Source organism: Nansenia antarctica (assembly GCF_963989245.1).
Source record: "Nansenia antarctica genome assembly, chromosome: 19".
In the NCBI taxonomy this organism is placed as follows: domain Eukaryota; kingdom Metazoa; phylum Chordata; class Actinopteri; order Argentiniformes; family Microstomatidae; genus Nansenia; species Nansenia antarctica.
Genome location: NC_137692.1, coordinates 12790834 through 12812468, shown reverse-complemented (window position 1 = coordinate 12812468; position 21635 = coordinate 12790834). Strand labels below are relative to the sequence as shown.

Genomic DNA, 21635 nt, shown 5'->3' with positions numbered 1-21635 from the left:
GAAACTTGACCCAGGCTCTTTGGAATGAGGGGTGGGGGTGTATGTGGTGGGCACATTCAATTTCCTTTAGAATGGGCTTAAACAGGTGTTATTTTAGCCTATTTACTGTACATCACAGTTAATCGCTGATATTTACTAAACGAGGTGGCACTTTCTCTTGAAGCACACTCGAATTCTGAAATAAACCTAAATCAAATTCATGATTGATGATCATTTTAATTTATTGAAATAAAAAAAAAGTGGCTTCACTTTGTCATTCTGGGGTATTGTCTGTGGATTGATGGCAAATTATTTTAATTTAATCCATTTTTAATTGAGGCTCTAACACAACAAAAATGTGGAAAAAGTCAAAGGCGTCTGAATACTTTCCAAATACACTGTATACTGTAAAGAAAAAGAAAATGAGGCTGCGTCGTGCTTTTCGTTTCTGTCTGGCCACAGGACCTCATCAACATGTTCTCCCTGGCCAAGCAGCGGGGAATGTATCACTTGGCATAACGAATCCAGCCCTGATATGCTTCAGCAGCTATATCATGCTGCTATATGCGTCCTCCAATGCTTGTACAAGGGGTATACGCTCATGAGGCCTGTGTTCTTCCAACGCCTTCCAACGCCAAGCTGAAAAAAACTCAGAAATGGAGAATAATGGTGGCAAATGAAGAATGGAAAAATGTGGGTAGTCGATGAACCAGTCGGAAACCGATGGAAACGTACGGACAACGCACCTGGGCTGCTCTGGGCTATCCACCTGCTCGGCTGGGGTGAGGATGTTGTGTAGTGTGTCCAGGAATGTGATGAGATGGGCACTATTGTAGAGGCCAAGGGTTGAATGGTGATGGAGGACGCCTTGGTGATTTATAGCTGTGCACATGATGTTCCCCCCTCACTGGCCAGGAACCTCAACAATGTCACGCTGGCCGATGACATTTATTCCCAGTTGCCGCCTTTTTGCTCTCCTAGGTCACTCCTCTCTCGCTCTACCTCTCTCTGCAAAGTTGGCATCCATTATTCTCCAACACAGGAGAGCTCACCTTTGGCCATAATTATTGCTAAAGCTATGATTGCTAATTGAAAAGCAATAGGTGCTTGTCCATATGAGGAGTGTGATTGGTGGGTTTGTGTTTAGCATTGTGAATGGTAGTGTTTTCCATGTTTTTTGTTTTGCAAAAAGTGTGGTTTAGAACTGCAAAATGAATGAAAAGTATGAAATGTGTTTGTATTTGTGCACAATTGGTGTGAGATAAGGTACACGAGTTTCAGGTTTTGGTGTCTCAAGTTTCGATGTTAGTGTGAAAGTGATTGAGGAAAAACCGTAACAGCTATATTATGCTGATGACACGCAAGCGTTACCTCCAAGGCTCTTCTGCCCTTCCTCCCCCCTCCCTCATCTCATGCCTCTGTGAGATCAACGAATGCATGACCACCAATCTTCTCAATCTCAACAGCAATAGATGTATCCAGTTACCTATCCACACACCAGAGAGCATAGTACCGTCGTACTGGTTGAGGGTGAATGAGAGAGAATAAGGCAGCTCTGGTCAGTACATGACAGGACTCCTTCGAGGCTGTTACTGAACCAAACGCTAGCAGCCTGCACTGCTGGAAGTGGGGCCCAATTTAATTTAGTACCACCACAATCCTTCATCATGTTCTCTATCTCTCTCCTTCCTCTCTCTCTCCCCCTTCTATCTCTCTTGGAGATGGGAGAAAAGGGAGATGCAAGGAGGGTCAAAGAGAGAGGAGGATTTTTCTGCCTGATTTGGTTAAAGTCTCAACCTGCATTGATGCAAACAAAAGACTTGTCTAGTAAAGGAGATTGGGCTGCACAATCAGTTGTTTTTCGGATGATTGAATAAGCAGATTATGAGCCTGTTCAATGATGAGCCAGCATGTAGCACCTATCTAACACTGTCACATACAGGTTATCTAGATGTCATGTTTTCGGCACTTTGACCACAGCTTAAAGGGATAGTTCAACCAAATTAGAAAATCACATATTTGTTTGTTACCCTGAAATGAGTCTATGGAGAAACGTCAACCGACACTTTGGTTCTGTTGATCTAGGCACTGTAACTGTAAAGCCAGCTCTTGGTGCCCAACACACACATGCATACTTTTTGCAGTATACCTTTGACGTGTGGTTGGAATTCAAAAGTCGACAGGAGACTTCACACTAGTTTAATGGCTGCTATCGTCCTTGAATATAATATTTCTCTCTCTGCCCACCATAGCGGGCTAAAAATGTTCCGCAGTGTCACTGATCACGCCTCGCACATTGCATATGCAAATGTATTCATATAAGAAATAATATACACCTCTTGCGTTTTGCGGGTGTGATGGAAAAATAACTGTATGGAGGGTGTACCGAGAATAACTTACCGCTGTAAGCGTGTACACTGTATACTACCAGTAAAACCTTCCACTGGCCCAACCCTACTGCCTGCAGAGCCATACATGCACAAATCACCTATGTCTATGCAGCCTGTGTCTATGCAGCCTGTGTCTATGCAGCCTGTGTCTATGCAGCCTGTGTCTATGCAGCCTGTGTCTATGCAGCCTGTGTCTATGCAGCCTGTGTCTATGCAGCCTGTGTCTATGCAGCCTGTGTCTATGCAGCCTGTGTCTATGCAGCCTGTGTCTATGCAGCCTGTGTCTATGCAGCCTGTGTCTCTGCAGCCTGTGTCTATGCAGCCTGTGTCTATGCAGCCTGTGTCTCTGCAGCCTGTGTCTATGCAGCCTGTGTCTATGCAGCCTGTGTCTATGCAGCCTGTGTCTATGCAGCCTGTGTCTCTGCAGCCTGTGTCTATGCAGCCTGTGTCTATACAGCCTGTGTCTATGCAGCCTGTGTCTATGCAGCGCCAAGCCTCGTGCAGCTTCCCAGCTAGCGCTAGGTGATAAAGTGGGTAGAGAGGGATTAATACAGAGTGTTAGAGATGTAAACAATTATCCCTAGCAGCTCTCAGCACTCATATCCCAGGGGCCAGATCTACACAGCACAGCAGGCGGGATGAGCTATCACCCCCATTACTGCCATCATTATACCCCCTGCATAAGTCTGCCTCAGACCATACACACTACACACACACGCTCTCTCTCTCTCTCGCTTACGCACACACACATGCAAGCATGCACACACACACGCTGCTCGACACAGTCGATCGTTGATCAATGTCTGAGAAAGTTTTTCTTCATCCCCTTTTTTTCTTTCTAATTTCTTCAATAGCAGTTTTATTTGACACATGACCTGTTGTAGAACATTTGCATCGAGTGTATCCTATGGTGTTAGCGAACTACATGCATCTCACACCCTGAAAGTAGCCTCACTTCCACCTTGCAGGTAATGGTGTTAATCTACTCCTCGTGGTCCGTCACTACAATACTTTCTCTTACGTTCTGTGAGAAGCTAATATTCTGATCTACAGTAGCCATGATTATACACTTATTCTCCATGCAGTGTCCTCTGATGCCAATGTTATTACATTGTGAGTAGTATTATTACAGTATTATTACAGTTAATACAGTATCCATTGTTACACACACTCGTTTTATTTTCATTTTTTTTCCCTCCAGATTTTATCCCTTTTTCACCCAATTTGGTAGCCAATTGAACCCAACCTAGCATCCAATTATCCCCTGCCTATTGCGAAGGATCCGCCGCACGACCCCGTGGCCGGCAGTCCCAGTAGAGGCCGCCAGGCAGACTAGCTGACTGGATCCTCGAGCCCAGCACCTGTTATTCCGGCACCCCGGGGGCGCTGTTGCGAGACGGATCCTTGTCCGGAAATACTCCTATACCGCCCTCGGGAGCGGCCGCCCAATATGCCGCTCCCCGTGTGTGCCCCAGCCATATCCGGATCTGGCGAGCTGGGATACGATCCCAGTCCCCGGTGGGCAGCTTGCACTAGAGGCCAGTGCTTAGACCGCTACACCACCGCGGGGCAGTTACACACACTCTTGACCAGGGGAGGCTAGTGGAGGCAGAAATAGGAGGCTAGGATGAAGGTATTCCAATGCAAGTATAAAAAACCACTGCTGATCATCACTATCCTCTTGCAATAGGACCAGCTGGATGGCAAAAACAGTGCTAGTACTACCTCAAAAGTAAAAAAAAAAAAAAGAAGATTGACCATGCCAAAAGATGAAAAGAAAGGTTTTGAGTGAGAGCTCAATTCTGGCTTTTCTGGCAGAGGGATACAGTGAGCGTCAGGTTGCTTCCATCCTTCGAATTTCAAAGACGGCGGTTCATATCAACGAGGTCAAGGAGCAGACGTTGGGGACAACAAAGCTAACAGACTGGCAGAAGGCGAAATCGTCTCTCCACTGCCCGGGATGACCGCCAACTCATTCGATTATCACTCAACAACCGTAGGATGACATCAACTGACCTACAAAAAGAATGGCAAGCGGCAGCTGTGGTGAAGTGCACGGTGAGGAGAGTTTGAAAGAGGAACCTTGGGGCAGGGCTGAATTCATGCAAAGCTAGAAAAAAGCTCTTCATCAATGAGATTCAAAGAGGAGCCAGGCTGAGGTTTGCAAAAGACCATGGATTGGACCATAGAAGACCATGGATTGGACCATAGAAGACCATAGAAGACCATGGATTGGACCATAGAAGACGGGAGTAAGGTCACGCTCTGATGACTCAAATGTTCAGCTTTGCCCGACACCTGGTCGTCTAATGATTAGACGGACACCTGGAGAGGCCTACAAGCCATAGTGTCTCGCACCCACTGTGGAAATTCGGTGGAGGATCGGTGATAATCTGCAGGGTGCTTCAGCAAGGCTGGAATAGGTCCGATTTGTCTTTGTGAAGGACGCATGAATCCAGCCACATACAAGGTGTTCCTGGAAGAAGAATGGCTTCCTTCTGCTCTGACAGTTTTCCCCCGACCCTGAGGATTGTTTATTTCCAGCAGGACAATGCTCCGTTCCACACAGCCAGGTCAATCAAGGTGTGGCTGGAGGACCACCAAATCAAGACCCTGTCATGGCCAGGCCCAATCTCCAGAGCTGAACCCCCATTGAAAACCTCTGGAATGTGATCAAGAGGAAGATGGATGGTCACGAGCCATCAAGCAATGCTGAGCTGCTTGAATTTCACCCAACAGCAATGTGAAAGACTGGTGGAGAGCAACACACAATAATAATATTGTGTTGTTTAAAAACGCATATGAACTTGTTTTCTCTGCATTATTGAAGGTCTGAAAATACTGCATATTTTTTGTTATTTTGACCAGTTGTCAATTTCTGCGAATAAACGCTCTAAATAACAATATTTTTATTTGGAGTTTGGTAGAAATGTTGTCAGTAGTTTATAGAAAGAAAGAACAATGTTAATTTTACTCAAACACATACCTATAAATAATAAAACCAGAGAAACTAATAATAATAATAATAATAATGATAGCTTAAATTTATATAGCGCCTTTCTCAAACCCAAGGACGCTTAACAGATTTCATAGACAGACAGTCAGACAGAACAGAAAAACAAAGCAAAGAAACAAGACAACGAGAGTGACAAAACTATACTAGGGGCCAAAGGCCTTAGAGATCAAACTGATCATTTTGCAGTGGTCTTTTTTTTCCAGAGCTTAATAATAATAATAATAATAATAATAATAATAATAATAATAATAATTATAATAATAATTAATTAACAATAGTGAATTAATTACTAAAGCTGCTCTGGGACAAGGCTAGTGAATGAATAGAATAACTGAATAACACACACTAACGACTTCCATCAGACACAACAGCTCATAGTTATGAGAGACTGATTAAGGTGTGAAAGCAGCCGTCAGACAAGCAGATAGATTGGCTTTGCTACAGCTCTCAGTCATGCTACTGAGTGTAATAAAACAGCTATCAGACATGCTTGAGCCGACATATACACACATTCATGCACGCACACACATAGACACACACACACACACACACACACACACACACACACACACACACACACACACCTAGCAGTGAGATTATTGATCTAATACCAAGCGTCGAGAATCACCACTAATTAGTGTCTCCAGTAAAGATCAGAGATTTGTATTCCTATGGTCTATATACCAAGTTAATTACAGTCTGTAATTTTGCATTTGATTTATAAGAGAGACATTTATAAAAGTGAATAAATTAGGGATTTTGAAAAACGTTTACATTTAGTGCCATTGATCTCAGGTAGCTCGCTCACACACACACACACACACACACACACACACACACACACACACACACACACACACACACACACACACACACACACACAGTTGTGTCTATATCACTGCATGTAGAAAGCCTGTAATTACAGTCAGACTCAAGCCCTTGAGATGGACAGGAGGAAAAACATGAAACAATACTGAAATATAACCTTGCAATGACTTTTGTCTCAGCTTGGGAAAGAAAAATGAATTTTAATCACCTCTAAAAACATCCCTGTGGCCTGTCTTCATAACAGCAGACTGATGAGAGGAATAGTAATACCTGAGGTAGTCTGAAGCATCATTATACTATAAACCCATACCTCCTTTCATATGGGCACTATTTATACATCTGTACCTACCATACTGTACATAGCTACCTTAACTGTACATAGCTCATAACTGTATGCGGGTCAATGACGGATAAGGTTTTCAGAAGTGTAAAAAATTAAAAAGTGAAAATAATTCATTTTTAAAGTACTTTCATGTTTATGTATTGGTATAGGTATTGGTTTTCAAAGGGTTATACATTTAACACTAGAAAGGAGGGTTCTGATTTTTTTTTTTCTTTACTCACAGGGGTCAAATGAATGAACAGGAGCAAGAGAACAATATACACCCTCTTTTTTAAACAAACCCCTCACCCTCTCCACACATACACACCCTAACACCGAGACAAATAACCAAAACACCAAAACAAATGAATACAAATAAAGAACAAAAACGAATAAATGGAAATAGACAACAGAGACAGAAGGTTCAGACAGTCAAATGTGACATGGGTAATCAGGCATAGGGATGGGATAATGGCATAACAGACACAATAACCTATATGGAAATGTACTTGGAAATGTCAGTCCATGCAAGACCATAGAGACCACTCCTAAGGGCCTGGGCCCCATCATCTCCAATATAGTCCAAGAAGGTGTCCCAGATATGGACAAACTTGAATGGTTTGTCCTTCAGTCAGAAGCTTACAGCTTCGACGGGGATGAGTTCCATAACACTCAGAGTCCAGTGGGAAACCGTAGGGGCCTTATCAGAAGAACACATCTCCTTGCACTGAAAATAAACACCTTAAGCAGCTTCAGAGAAGAGGGGCTAAGATTCAATGTCGTTGTGTCTATTCCAAGGATACAGAAAATAGATTTAATGGACAGTTTTTTCCCATTAATAATGAATATATGAACCTTCAACAATCTTATACGTATTACAGTACTTTTAAAGTGAAGGGTTAAACCTGTTACATTTAACCAGAGTCATTTGAAGCCTATGTATAACCATGAGAGATGAGATGAGATGAGATAACGTTTATTGCCATTTATGCATACACATTAAGCATACACATATAGGAATTTGATTTGGCGTTACAGTAAGAGCATTTCTAAATGCAATGCAAACAAAACAACACAGGACAGACAGCAGTGCAGACAGAACACAACAAACTGTAAAACCATAGCTGCCATGTGCGGCGCCATACCATAAATAACTCCCTAGCTTTAGTGGTGGAGCCCGACCGAACATCGTCCCACGCATCATCCAGAATAGTCTCCTCAAAATTGGCTTCCCAGAGAGATCGAACACGAGTTGTGCATTCATTGCTTGGCAACGACAGGGCCTGAAAGAACTTAGTAACAGTTTTCTAATGCCTGTATTTTGTCAATATCTGAAAAAAGTTATTCTGAGGAAGATTGTACTTATCTTTGAGCTGCTCAAAGGACATCACAATGCCATCTGTCACTAAGCCCTATAATCATTATACCCTTTCCAGACTACGTGGAGAAGGCGTGGCCCACCATACCGGGGGGGAATTCTGGGTTTAAGTGGATAGGCGTGAGGAGAGAAATGAAGCCCTCTTGGTTTTCCAGCTACCTTGTCAGTCTCCAGGTTTTTAGGGTGTTATGGAGTAGTATTAAATGACCCTTTACCTTATTGAACCCATTTCTTAGAAGCATATACAATGGTAAGTAGAGGGATGGGGCCCACTGGGGCAGTCTCCAGGGAAAGCCATGTAGATGAAGGGTGATCTCTAAACCAATGCCAAAGATAAGTACAGAGGCAGGCAATTTGGTAGCGTTTAATATCCAGCACCGCCATACCCCCTTCCTCTATAGGACGTTGCAATGTAGTGAGTTTCAACCTAGCCCCCTTATTTCTCCAAACAAATGAAGATAAAGAGCTGTTTATAGCCGAGAGTGACTTCCTTGTTAAAAGAACCGGAATCATTTGAAAGGGATATAACAATTGTGGAAGTATAATCATCTTAAAAGGGTTCACTCTTCCTAGGAGAGACAGTGGCAAGGCTGTCCAGCGAGCCAAGTTAGGGGCACAAAATTAGCTTTGTACAGGCCATGGAGGGAGGAGTGATATGTATACCCAAGTAAACAAAACCTGACGGGGACCAGCCAAAGGGGGCAGAGTAAGTTGGTGACCAGGACATATTAGGGGATAGGGGCATTGCTTCAGATTTAGAGTAATTAATCTTGTACCCTGAGAATTGGCCAAAGGATCTAATAATTTCAACTTCTCTCGCAATAGAAACCTCAGGACTGCTGAGATAAAGCAAGATATCGTCTGCGTAAAGCGAGATCTTGTGGTGCACAGGACCCACCACTATGCCTGCCACTAATGAATCATCCCTAATGGCCTTCACCAAGGGCTCTATGGCAAGGGCAAACAGAAGGGGTGAGATCGGACAACCCTGTCTGGAGCCACGCCCAACCATGAACGCAGCATATAGAAGAGATATACATTTAATAAAGTTGTCTCCTAGATTACATTTTGAAAGGACACCCAGCAGGTAAGGCCACTCAATCCTATCAACGGTCTTCTCCGCAACGAGGGAAATCACTAGAGATTTGCCTTTCAACTTTGTGGAATACTGTATGAGGTTGAGTCCTTTGTCTCCTCAAATGATTGCATGAATTACGACCTGAAATAAAACCAGTTTTATTGGCCAGTATTTTAGAAAGTAGTTATTGGTCCACATCCAGCAAAGCAATTCCCCTATAGGAGGCGCAATCATCTGCGGGCTTGCCCTCAGATGCCCTCTACTGTCGGGTAGACCCCCAGATTCAAAAGAAAAGGACAACATATTGAGAAGAGGATCGATCAGCAGGCCCTGGAAAGCTTTATAGAATTCGGGAGTCAGACCATCAGGTCCTGGGGCCTTGTTATTCTGTAGATCATTAATAGCCTTTATGATTTCCTCACAAGTGACAGGCCCATTCAGCAGTTCTCTCTGTGTATCTGAGGCTTGAGGGAGATCAAAGTCATTCGGTGCAACCATAAACATTTAAGAAATAATGTACCTTCTGTGCATTATTATTAATACAACTGGTTAAATATTAATATTTAGTTTGCCTTTAATGTATACCACTGCACACATGTTTTATTATAGTACCATGGTTATCATAATGTTGAGCTTTTCCCCGGATGGCTCTTCATTTTGTATACCTTTAACCAAAAGTTGATGTAGTGAAATGAAAATCACTGAAAATGTTTACTGATGTAATATTAAACAACAAAATAATCACAATGTATTATACTTGTTGTACCGAATGACCATGGTGGGTGTACCAAATTAGTAATTGCACCACCATTGGTCCGGTATACTGTAGTTTAAGCACTAGCACACTCACACACACACACACACACACACGCACGCACGCACGCACACACACACGCGCACACACACACACACACACACACACACACACACACACACACACACACACACACACACACACACGTAAGTTCTTAAAGTGAACTTGATTTTTTATTATTAAAAAGAATGCCTTACATTTCATATCATAAACTAACATCAATAACAAACAAACATTTTGAATAGCAAATAACAAAATAACACATTTCATTGTTCTTAAAATGAACTTGATTAAAAAATATATATGAATCATTAATCATTGCCAATGTTAGCTTGTGTTCTCAGTGGGTCATGAAAGTGTCCCAGTCTTTGCAGCACAGTTTGGCGGAGCGGGTGTTGAGGGGCTCTGGCTCACTAATTGTGGCTTGTATATCTCCTTTGTAATACTGAATGTAATGTCTGGTTTTGATGGCCAGATAAAAACATTCTTATCACCTGACTGCTGCATGCAGGTGATCTCAATTTCCTCACCAATCACCTTAATGACCTAGTAAGTAAGTAAAGCTTTATTTATATAGCGCCTTTCGTACATGAAATGCAACTCAAAGCGCTTAAACCTAACCCACAAAGAGACTTTTATTATGAGTTACGATGACAGATTTTCCTGGGAGTTTGTCAGACATGGGCACAGCTACATTTTGTTCCACCTCTTGGGCTTGGTCTTGGCCTTCCTGTTCCTGATGACATATTTAGAAGAAATTATTTTTTTATACAACAGTTACTCCCGACCAAGTAATTTGATTGGACAAGAGGCATTCCATGAGTGCTGAGTATAACAGCACTGGGACTATGTATCACTCCGCCGCACATGTGTTCTATTCAATTACTGTTAATTAGGCAGTCGTTATCTATCAGATTGTAACAAACAAAAAATATGGATATATTTCCACAAATAACATTCGAGTTAAATTATGAATCCTCGTCGAAGGGAATTAAATCCTTGATACTTCAGTTCAAACCTCCATGTGTGCTGATATGACACCAGCCGACAAATTAGAGAAGAGCTATAATGAAGCTAACACTGTAAAGCAAACAACATGGGCCTTGAACTGCTTTCAGACTTGGCTATGTTTGGAAAATATAAACATCGACATTCAGTCCGTTGAGAAGACCGAGCTAAATTAAAGAACGTAGCAATCTGTGTTTGTGTTCAGGTTGCCTGGGAACAGTCCAGTTCAAGAGCAAGTTCTGTTGCGGAACTATTTGTGTTGTTGGAGCCAAATAAATGATTAAAATAAACAAACAAATCACAATCTGTTATCGCTTATTACTGTTAACTAATAAATGGCGCTTGTAGAACTGTTGTATAAAAGCATTATCACACTCAAGGTTGTGCTGTTATACTGAATATCAGCACGGCTGTGATCGTCTTCGTACTCGGCCTGCGGCCTCATACCTATGACTGAATCACAGCCGTGCTGAGATTCAGTATAAAAGCATTCCCTCTTGTGTGATATTGCTTAATTATATCACTCTTTGCACTTCTGGTTAGATGCTTAATTGCATTTCGTTGTCTGGTACTTGTACTCTGCAATGACAATGAAGTTGAATCTAATGTAAATCTAATCTAATAAAAGGCTAGAGAAAGTTACAGCGACGTGACCCATGTATCTTACCCTTTAATACGGAAAGGGCTGTTTTCCCAGACACGGATAAGCCTAGTCCTAGAATAAAAAGCATCCTCAATCGAGATCATCATCTACACTAGGGATACACCGATACCACTTTTTAATTGCTGATACCGATTTGGAGTACTGAACTTTGAGTATTGGCAGATACTGAGTACCGATCCAATAACCGAACTTGGGTATTTAGGTGAGGCTCCACCTCCACCCTAGCCCATGTCGTACCTCTATCTGAGTCTGTCTCCACCTCCACCCTAGCCCATGTCGTACCTCTATCTGAGTCTGTCTCCACCTCCACCCTAGCCCATGTCATACCTCTATCTGAGTCTGTCTCCACCTCCACCCTAGCCCATGTCGTACCTCTATCTGAGTCTGTCTCCACCTCCACCCTAGCCCATGTCGTACCTCTACCTGAGTCTGTCTCCACCTCCACCCTAGCCCATGTCGTACCTCTCTCTGAGTCTATCTCCACCTCCACCCTAGCCCATGTCGTACCTCTATCTGTGTCTATCTCCACCTCCACCCTAGCCCATGTCGTACCTCTATCTGAGTCTGTCTCCACCTCCACCCTAGCCCATGTCGTACCTCTATCTGAGTCTGTCTCCACCTCCACCCTAGCCCATGTCGTACCTCTATCTGAGTCTGTCTCCACCTCCACCCTAGCCCATGTCGTACCTCTATCTGAGTCTGTCTCCACCTCCACCCTAGCCGATGTCGTACCTCTCTCTGAGTCTATCTCCACCTCCACCCTAGCCCATGTCGTACCTCTCTCTGAGTCTGTCTCCACCTCCACCCTAGCCCATGTCGTACCTCCATCTGAGTCTGTCTCCACCTCCACCCTAGCCCATGTCGTACCTCTCTCTGAGTCTGTCTCCACCTCCACCCTAGCCCATGTCGTACCTCTATCTGAGTCTGTCTCCACCTCCACCCTAGCCCATGTCGTACCTCTATCTGAGTCTGTCTCCACCTCCACCCTAGCCCATGTCGTACCTCTCTCTGAGTCTGTCTCCACCTCCACCCTAGCCCATGTCGTACCTCTCTCTGAGTCTGTCTCCACCTCCACCCTAGCCCATGTCCTACCTCTATCTGAGTCTGTCTCCACCTCCACCCTAGCCCATGTCGTACCTCTATCTGAGTCTGTCTCCACCTCCACCCTAGCCCATGTCGTACCTCTATCTGAGTCTGTCTCCACCTCCACCCTAGCCCATGTCGTACCTCTATCTGAGTCTGTCTCCACCTCCACCCTAGCCCATGTCCTACCTCTATCTGAGTCTGTCTCCACCTCCACCCTAGCCCATGTCGTACCTCTATCTGAGTCTGTCTCCACCTCCACCCTAGCCCATGTCGTACCTCTATCTGAGTCTGTCTCCACCTCCACCCTAGCCCATGTCGTACCTCTCTCTGAGTCTGTCTCCACCTCCACCCTAGCCCATGTCGTACCTCTATCTGAGTCTGTCTCCACCTCCACCCTAGCCCATGTCGTACCTCTATCTGAGTCTGTCTCCACCTCCACCCTAGCCCATGTCGTACCTCTATCTGAGTCTGTCTCCACCTCCACCCTAGCCCATGTCGTACCTCTCTCTGAGTCTGTCTCCACCTCCACCCTAGCCCATGTCGTACCTCTATCTGTGTCTATCTCCACCTCCACCCTAGCCCATGTCGTACCTCTATCTGAGTCTGTCTCCACCTCCACCCTAGCCCATGTCGTACCTCTCTCTGAGTCTGTCTCCACCTCCACCCTAGCCCATGTCCTACCTCTCTCTGAGTCTGTCTCCACCTCCACCCTAGCCCATGTCGTACCTCTATCTGAGTCTGTCTCCACCTCCACCCTAGCCCATGTCGTACCTCTATCTGAGTCTGTCTCCACCTCCACCCTAGCCCATGTCGTACCTCTCTCTGAGTCTGTCTCCACCTCCACCCTAGCCCATGTCGTACCTCTATCTGAGTCTGTCTCCACCTCCACCCTAGCCCATGTCGTACCTCTCTCTGAGTCTGTCTCCACCTCCACCCTAGCCCATGTCCTACCTCTATCTGAGTCTGTCTCCACCTCCACCCTAGCCCATGTCGTACCTCTATCTGAGTCTGTCTCCACCTCCACCCTAGCCCATGTCGTACCTCTATCTGAGTCTGTCTCCACCTCCACCCTAGCCCATGTCGTACCTCTATCTGAGTCTGTCTCCACCTCCACCCTAGCCCATGTCCTACCTCTATCTGAGTCTGTCTCCACCTCCACCCTAGCCCATGTCGTACCTCTATCTGAGTCTGTCTCCACCTCCACCCTAGCCCATGTCGTACCTCTATCTGAGTCTGTCTCCACCTCCACCCTAGCCCATGTCGTACCTCTCTCTGAGTCTGTCTCCACCTCCACCCTAGCCCATGTCGTACCTCTATCTGAGTCTGTCTCCACCTCCACCCTAGCCCATGTCGTACCTCTATCTGAGTCTGTCTCCACCTCCACCCTAGCCCATGTCGTACCTCTATCTGAGTCTGTCTCCACCTCCACCCTAGCCCATGTCGTACCTCTCTCTGAGTCTGTCTCCACCTCCACCCTAGCCCATGTCGTACCTCTATCTGTGTCTATCTCCACCTCCACCCTAGCCCATGTCGTACCTCTATCTGAGTCTGTCTCCACCTCCACCCTAGCCCATGTCGTACCTCTCTCTGAGTCTGTCTCCACCTCCACCCTAGCCCATGTCCTACCTCTCTCTGAGTCTGTCTCCACCTCCACCCTAGCCCATGTCGTACCTCTATCTGAGTCTGTCTCCACCTCCACCCTAGCCCATGTCGTACCTCTATCTGAGTCTGTCTCCACCTCCACCCTAGCCCATGTCGTACCTCTCTCTGAGTCTGTCTCCACCTCCACCCTAGCCCATGTCGTACCTCTATCTGAGTCTGTCTCCACCTCCACCCTAGCCCATGTCGTACCTCTATCTGAGTCTGTCTCCACCTCCACCCTAGCCCATGTCGTACCTCTCTCTGAGTCTACCATCTCAACCAACTATTGGTATCTTTCTTTGTCAAAACCAAATTAAACATTTTGCAAACTAGGTAGCTGGCTTAATTAGCTAGAGTAGGTTTAGTTGCCGCCGTTAAAAGCTGTAGCGTTCCCTTCCAGACAGAACTAAAAGGCGGGACTGAAGCAGTAGCGCAGTTTCCCACTGTCTGATAGGGGTTATTAATAGCAAGAGGGGGCAGTTGAAATGTTAATTCACACATTCCTTAACTGTTAATTCCAATGTGCAAATCCCACTCACCAACTCCAACACCTTCATTATGATAAGTTCATGTTACTGATGGGTGGTATTTGGTGAGAGAAAATATATCTCATCCTGTTAATGTCATAATCCGAATAATAATAATAATTCAATAAAAGGCTCTTTTGAAAATGGGAAATGCTACAGCCATCCCTCGAAACACTCGCTTGCAAATTTTGCAACAACCAGTTTCGTTGGTGTCCGTCAAAGCATGAATAAATTCCAGCCACACCTGGTTGGCAATATTCTACGTCAGTTTGCGTCATAGCAACGGGTTGGTAAATTGCATTCCATATCTCAGATTGGATTTTAAGCCAAAATCGGCCCGATACAGATGGTCAGTATCAGATTGGTGCATCTACACAGATGTTATTTTATAGACTGATGCAACTCTCTCGGTACTGTATCTCTCCCGTGTGTGTGCAGCACTGTCTAGAGACTGCAGTCTAGAGGCTGCAGTTGAGAGACTCCAAGTTAGCCAGGCATCTCTCAGGACAAATTGAACACCTCATGAGCCTCTTTCATTTGATGGTTGTAATAACGTTTTGGTGCAGAGAGAAGCCGGGAGTGTCGTGATTTCATGGTGCTGTTAAGCCTTGTTTAAACCTGCATCAGCGATCTCGTAGCTACTCTGTTCTCCCTTGGAGTGTTGGGATCTTAATTTTCTGGTACAATAGTCAAATTGCACATGCATACATGTAAATACTACGACCTGATCAATAACTGGTGGTTGTGCACTATTTAAATGTACCATGTTACTGCACTGCCCCCCCCCCTCCCCTGAGACACTATAGTGATACAAACTAGCTAGCTAGCTTAATTATAATGAGAACGTCAGTGAGTGTGTAAACTTGGCACGGTTACAGTTGCAGGCTGCGTAAATTACAACTGGATTGAGCTGTCCCGTTAGCAACAGCCTCCAGAAAACGGTGCAGTCATCTAGTTGTAGTGTTCCCTTTCAGAACGAACTAAAAGGCGGGACTGAAGCACTCCAATAGCACAATGTACCACTATCTAAAATGGGTAATAGTGACAGGGGGGTGGTTGAAATGTTAATTCACACATTCCTTAGCTGTTGGGCTAATTCCAGTGGATATGCAAATTCCCCTCACCAATTCCAACACCTTTGTTATGACAAGTTAATGTTACTGATGGGTGAAGTAATGTATGCTATTTGGCAAGAGTGAAGGCAGCTAACTCATCCTGTTAATTACTTTTCCGAGTGCTCATTTACTCATTCACCCTACAAATTAAACTCAAACTGCCCACACTTTACTGTGAAAAGCGTTAGGCCTAAATTAATCCATACCATTGGATGAAATGTCCTCATTATATTAATTGTAAATGGACTGCAGTTATATAGCGCCTTATTCCAAATTGTGTTATATATAGTAGGCTACTGTCATTTGGTTGAAAACCAATGGATCCAATGTATGGATGGACTCTGTCTGTCCTTGGCTGCAACCCCTCAATTACCAGAAGGTCAAAGTTAGAGAGAGAGAGAGAGAGAGAGAGAGAGAGAGAGAGAGAGAGAGAGAGAGAGAGAGAGAGAGAGAGAGAGAGAGAGAGAGAGAGAGAGAGAGAGAGAGAGAGAGAGAGAGAGAGAGAGAGAGAGAGAGAGAGAGAGAGAGAGAGAGAGAGAGAGAGAGAGAGAGAGAGAGAGAGAGAGAGAGAGAGAGAGAGAGAGAGAGAGAGGCGGATTTAACCATCACTCTAATTGAGAGTAAAACAACCTTTTGCTGCCTTCTCCAGATCTTTGTTTAAACTACCTAATTGGCTGCTGCTCACTTGCTGTGACCGCCGACTGAGGGCTTCTTTCTCAAGAGCATGTCTCCTTGTACCAAACTCCTGGTGGGCCGGCTGTGGCGCAGTAGGTAGAGCTGGCGTCTAATGATTGCAAGGTCGGCAGATCGGCGGTTCGACACCGGCTGTCGACGTGTCCTTGGGCAAGACACTGAACCCCAAATTGCTCCCAATGAGCGGGCCTGCGCCTTGCGTGGTAGCTTGCCGCCATTGGTGTGTGAATGTGTGTTTGAATGGGTAAATGGGAGGCCATTGTAAAGCGCTTTGGAATAAGGCGCTATTTAAGTCAGTCCATTTACCATTTACTCCTGTTCATTCATCTTTATGATTTGATCTGCATCGGTGAGTCTCAACTACTGTAGCTCTAACTTAGCTCTAACTCTTCCATCAGCTGTCATAACAGTCTGTCTAGATAGTAAGCCTATGCGTAAGTGCTGCCTGTGCTGTACTGTACACTCACTCAGTCTCACTCTCTGGTCAGGGCTTTGGAATCACAGCCTTCTAACTCACTGCCGAGATGGAGCATGTCATGTGAATGTGATGTCATGTCATTTGCCTTGTCAACTAATATGTTTGGCCCAATTTGCATTGAACCTGCTTCCATAGTAAGCACTCAGATGCCGACTATATGTTATATCTTGTCAATTATCATGTGTATTTCCCCAAGCAACGAGTTAAACACACTCACCTGTATGAATAGCAACATTGTAGAATAGCAGGTGTGTGTGTGTGTGTGTGTGTGTGTGTGTTTGTGTGTGTCTGAGCAGTAGTACATAACAAAGAGTGTAAATATCGCTTCAGTAGATTCCATTTGCATTCAGTGATGTTGATTAATCCCCTCCACATAGACAAGACACACGCATGCATGACACATGCAATCTGACAGTGAGTGTTGAGATGATGGAAGTGTGTGCATGTGTGAAACAAACATTATGCTAATGTATTCGTGGCTGTTATAAATCATAAATGAACAGAACAGACCAGTTAAAATGTGGCGCCTCATCACTCACACACATTCAGTGCCAATATGATGCTTTGGTTCCAGATTTAGATTCTTACTGGCTGAGAAAGATGTGATAATGTCATATTTTTGTTCTTAAAAACAAACAAATAAACAAATGTATGTACCATAGCCATATCCTTCATTCCGAATCCCATAATCCAGTAACACTTTCCATGAAGGTCACATTTGTAAAGGGTTTATAAATGTTTTATTATAATAGTTTAATAATAGTTAATAAATCACTTTTAGCCAGGTTTATTATTAAAGTATAAACAATTTACAAACAGTTATAACTCATATGTTTAGATTGTTTAATATTCACTTGGTGCTTGCCAAATAGGGAGCTTACAATTAGGAGCCAGTTATTAATGCTTTATAAATGTACTTATAAATGCTTTATCTAATGAAATGATGAAATCATGCACAATTATTTGCAATGGTTGCACAGTGGTTGCACATTTGGTGAAGTTATTTCCTGAATTGTGGGGATGATTCGGCGGCACCAAACCAATTCGACACATCTTTACATACAGTACAATGTGAAGATCTCCCAAAGTACAGCACAGTGGAAAAAAACATAGGTTGTCATAGGAGAAATGTGTTTTTTCATGTAATGACGATACCAACGTAATATTTGAAGTGTTTATTTCGGCTATCACCCAATAAAGACCATTCATTCACCCGTATCTTCCAGTTTTTTAGACTCAAAAGTTCTCAAAACAAAAGTGAGCAAAAGATAAGCAAGAGGAAATCTAGTGAAATGGCTAAAATATAATATCACTACTCAAAGGTAATTGCTACCACTGCTAGTTATCTAAGCGCTAGCTATCTGGCTGCAGAAATAACCATTCACATTCTAAAGACTATGATCATTTGATCCACGAGGCGGCGCTAAGAGTGGGTATGGCTGTCCTAGTAATAGCCAGCTAGATAGCTGGTGAGCATGGAGAAATATTTGAGTCAGTCCACATCGTCAAGAGATACTAAGCCCAAACTAGCTACATTGAGAAAATATGATGACAGTTATATATCGAGTTTGGTTTATTGAGAACAGCGACAGGACACAAAAATGACCCACAACTTCAGAGAAAGTCTTCTTATTTGGTGGCTCGACTGATTGCTAAAAATAAGAAGCCACACACAATTGGAGAGAAAGTCATACTTCTAGCGGCGGATGTGTGAAGTTATGCTTGGGACAGAGGTAGCTAATAAACTGAAAGCTGTACCTCAAATGACACCTTGAGGAGGAGAATTGAAGAACTATCGATTAACATTCAGTCACAGCTACTGGATAGAATGCGTTCCTGTGAACACTTTTCTATTCAGTCGGACGAATCAACAGACATTGCCAGTGGGGCTCAGTTGATTGTTTTGCTTTGTTATCCATGGGAACATTTTGGAGGACTCTTGGTAAATGGTAAATGGACTGACTTATATAGCGCCTTATTCCAAAGAGCTTTACAATGGCCTCTCATTCACCCATTCACACACCGATGGCGGCAAGCTACCATGCAAGACGCCTGCCCACTCATGGGGAGCAATTTGGGGTTCAGTGTCTTGCCCAAGGACACCTCGACATGTGACCAACCGGAGTTCGAACCAACCAATCTACAGACCTTGCGATCATTAAACGCCGGCTCTACCTCCTGCGCCACAGCCGCCCGTTTTCTGCAAGGAGGTGCCTGGGAGGACAACGGGTGAGGAAATATTCAGACTCCTGGTTGCTTTCATGACTGAAGCGGGATTGAGCTGATTGGCTGTTACAGATGGTGCTGGCGGCGATGGCGTGCCGAAAGAGTGGGGTTATTGCACGGATAACCCCACGGATAAAGGCCGTCAAGCCGAAGGTTATGGCTACGCACTGTATGCTGCAATCGGCAGGCGCTCCCATCCAAAGGTATGGAACCAAACCTTCACTCTGTTTTGAACACAGTTGTGGACTGCAGTTAATTGTGTGAAGTCAAGGGCACTGCAGTCATGTTTGCCCAGCATGACACATTGCTATGTCACTCAGAAGTGCCAAGGCTCTCTGTGGGAACGTTTTGCACCAGGTGTTTGAGCTATGCAGTGAGATGTCAATGTTTTTGACAGAGGACAAACCCAACATCGGCATTTCTTTTGTATTGAACTTGCTCAACAGCCTCCATCTCTATCCAAGGAGGCTGTGCATCTGTCCTTGAAGTCAGCAAAGACAAACAGAGTTTCTCCACACAAACAACCTGTCTGTGGCTATAGTGAAAGAGGTAAGCTACCTCTCACCTCACTGCGCTGAGCGCGCACTTCAGCTCATACTCATACTCAACACCGATGCCTGGGGACTGCGTGCAGGATCCCTTTGCCCCAGCTGCAACAACAAGTGGCCTTCCTGGTAAAGGCAGAAGAGGAGCTGTTGGACTTATCCTGTGATAGGACATTTGAAGGCCCGATTCCAGCAGGTGCGTCATTCAGACTTTTGGCCCTCCTTCTCACGTGAGTATCCTGACCTCACTGCAGAGGCCATGTGGTTGTCGCCCCCCTTTCCTTCCTCTTCCCTCTGTGAGTCATCCTTCTCCACTCTGATTGCAATGAAGACTAAGTACAGGGCTCGTTTGCATGTGGAGAACGATCTTAGAGTCTGCCTGTTATTCATCACGCCAAGAATCGAGAAACTGTGTAGTGAGAGACAGGCTCACCCATCTCATTCATTAGGTGAGCTCATCAAGCGAGTTATTGTGAATTGTGTGCGCTGAGAATTTGATTTAGCTTAATGCAAATATTCCAATAATTTGTTTCTGATGTAATAGGCCTAATGACTACGATGTGTTCTGTAACACTGTTATGATAACGTCTGTTGTGATTTGTTCAGAGCTTTCTGCCAGTGATTTGAATAAGGAACAATAAGTTAATTATTTTGAAGTTGAAGCACTTAATGAAATCAGACTGGTAATTTGAACTGTCTGTGTTTATTAGGACTATGTCAGTCTTGCTCCTGTTCATTTCCTGAAAGCATTTTAGATCAATAATTAATCAATTTAATTGTCGAAATGTATTTCCGTGTTTCAAAATAAAAGTCCAAGCATTTTGATTGGCTGCCGACTTGTTACCAGACCGTTTCACATATTGCTATCTAGCTAGCTAGCTTGTGGAGATAGTAGCATCCAGTTTGAGTTGTTGCTATCGCTATGTGAGTTACATCTTTCTCCTCTTTTTGAGGCAGCAGCTGGCCATAGCCTACTGATCGTTTGTAAATGTTATATATGATTTGATAGTTTTGACCAAATACTTAAAGATAAAGATAGCAGCATGAGACGGCATAATATGAATGTCAAATGCACTTCCTGGTTTGTGATATAGTCCTTCAAAATAGGGGTTATTTTTCTTATTTTTCAAAATAGCACTACTGCCATATACATGGTTTAAATACCAGTCAAGCTACTTGTAACCAGAGAACCTGCTGTAACATACTGAGTGATCTGTATGCTGTGTCCCAGTAGCAGCCATTAAATAAAAACCTACAGACTTTGACCATCATTGCTTCAGACTATGATTCTTATCACAGCGTTGCCTGTGTATTATATCTCTTTCATTATACCGCTGTACCATTTAAACAACGTAGGGCACTTATTGGACTATTGAGACATATTATTACAGTATTAGACAATTATCATCATATATTATTGTTGTTGTTAATTAATCAATTTTCTGAATGTTTTCAATCATCATAAAAGTGTAAATAATTGCAATCTAGACTAATGACTGTTTGTAAATGGTTTATAATTGAATAATAAACTGGTTCTAAGTGATTTATTAACTAGTTATAAACCATGTATAAACCATTTACAAATGTGATCTTAATGTAAAGAGTAAACCATAATAAACCTTGTAAATTTAGTTCCAGGAATAGGCAGGAATAGGCAGTCACTGGTTGCCTCTACTTTACAATCATATGATTATAAGAATAAATAATAATAATATTGTTGCTATGATGCAGATGCTGCCTTATTTGCAGTGCAGTATTTCAGGTTTTATCAGAGTCAATGCAACCTTGCCAATGTCTTTCTCTCTTTTACTCTTTTACCCCTCTTTCTCTGTCTCTCCTTATCCTCA

At 43.8% G+C, this 21635-nt stretch overlaps 1 protein-coding gene across 1 annotated transcript in view; it reads left to right on the top strand.

The window, feature by feature from the left end:
- The window catches only part of grik4 (glutamate receptor, ionotropic, kainate 4), a gene marked incomplete at both ends in the record, with an annotated part of 174973 nt that overhangs the window by 18774 nt on the left and 134564 nt on the right, over positions 1 to 21635 (top strand). The gene's annotated exons all lie outside the window — the stretch shown is intronic.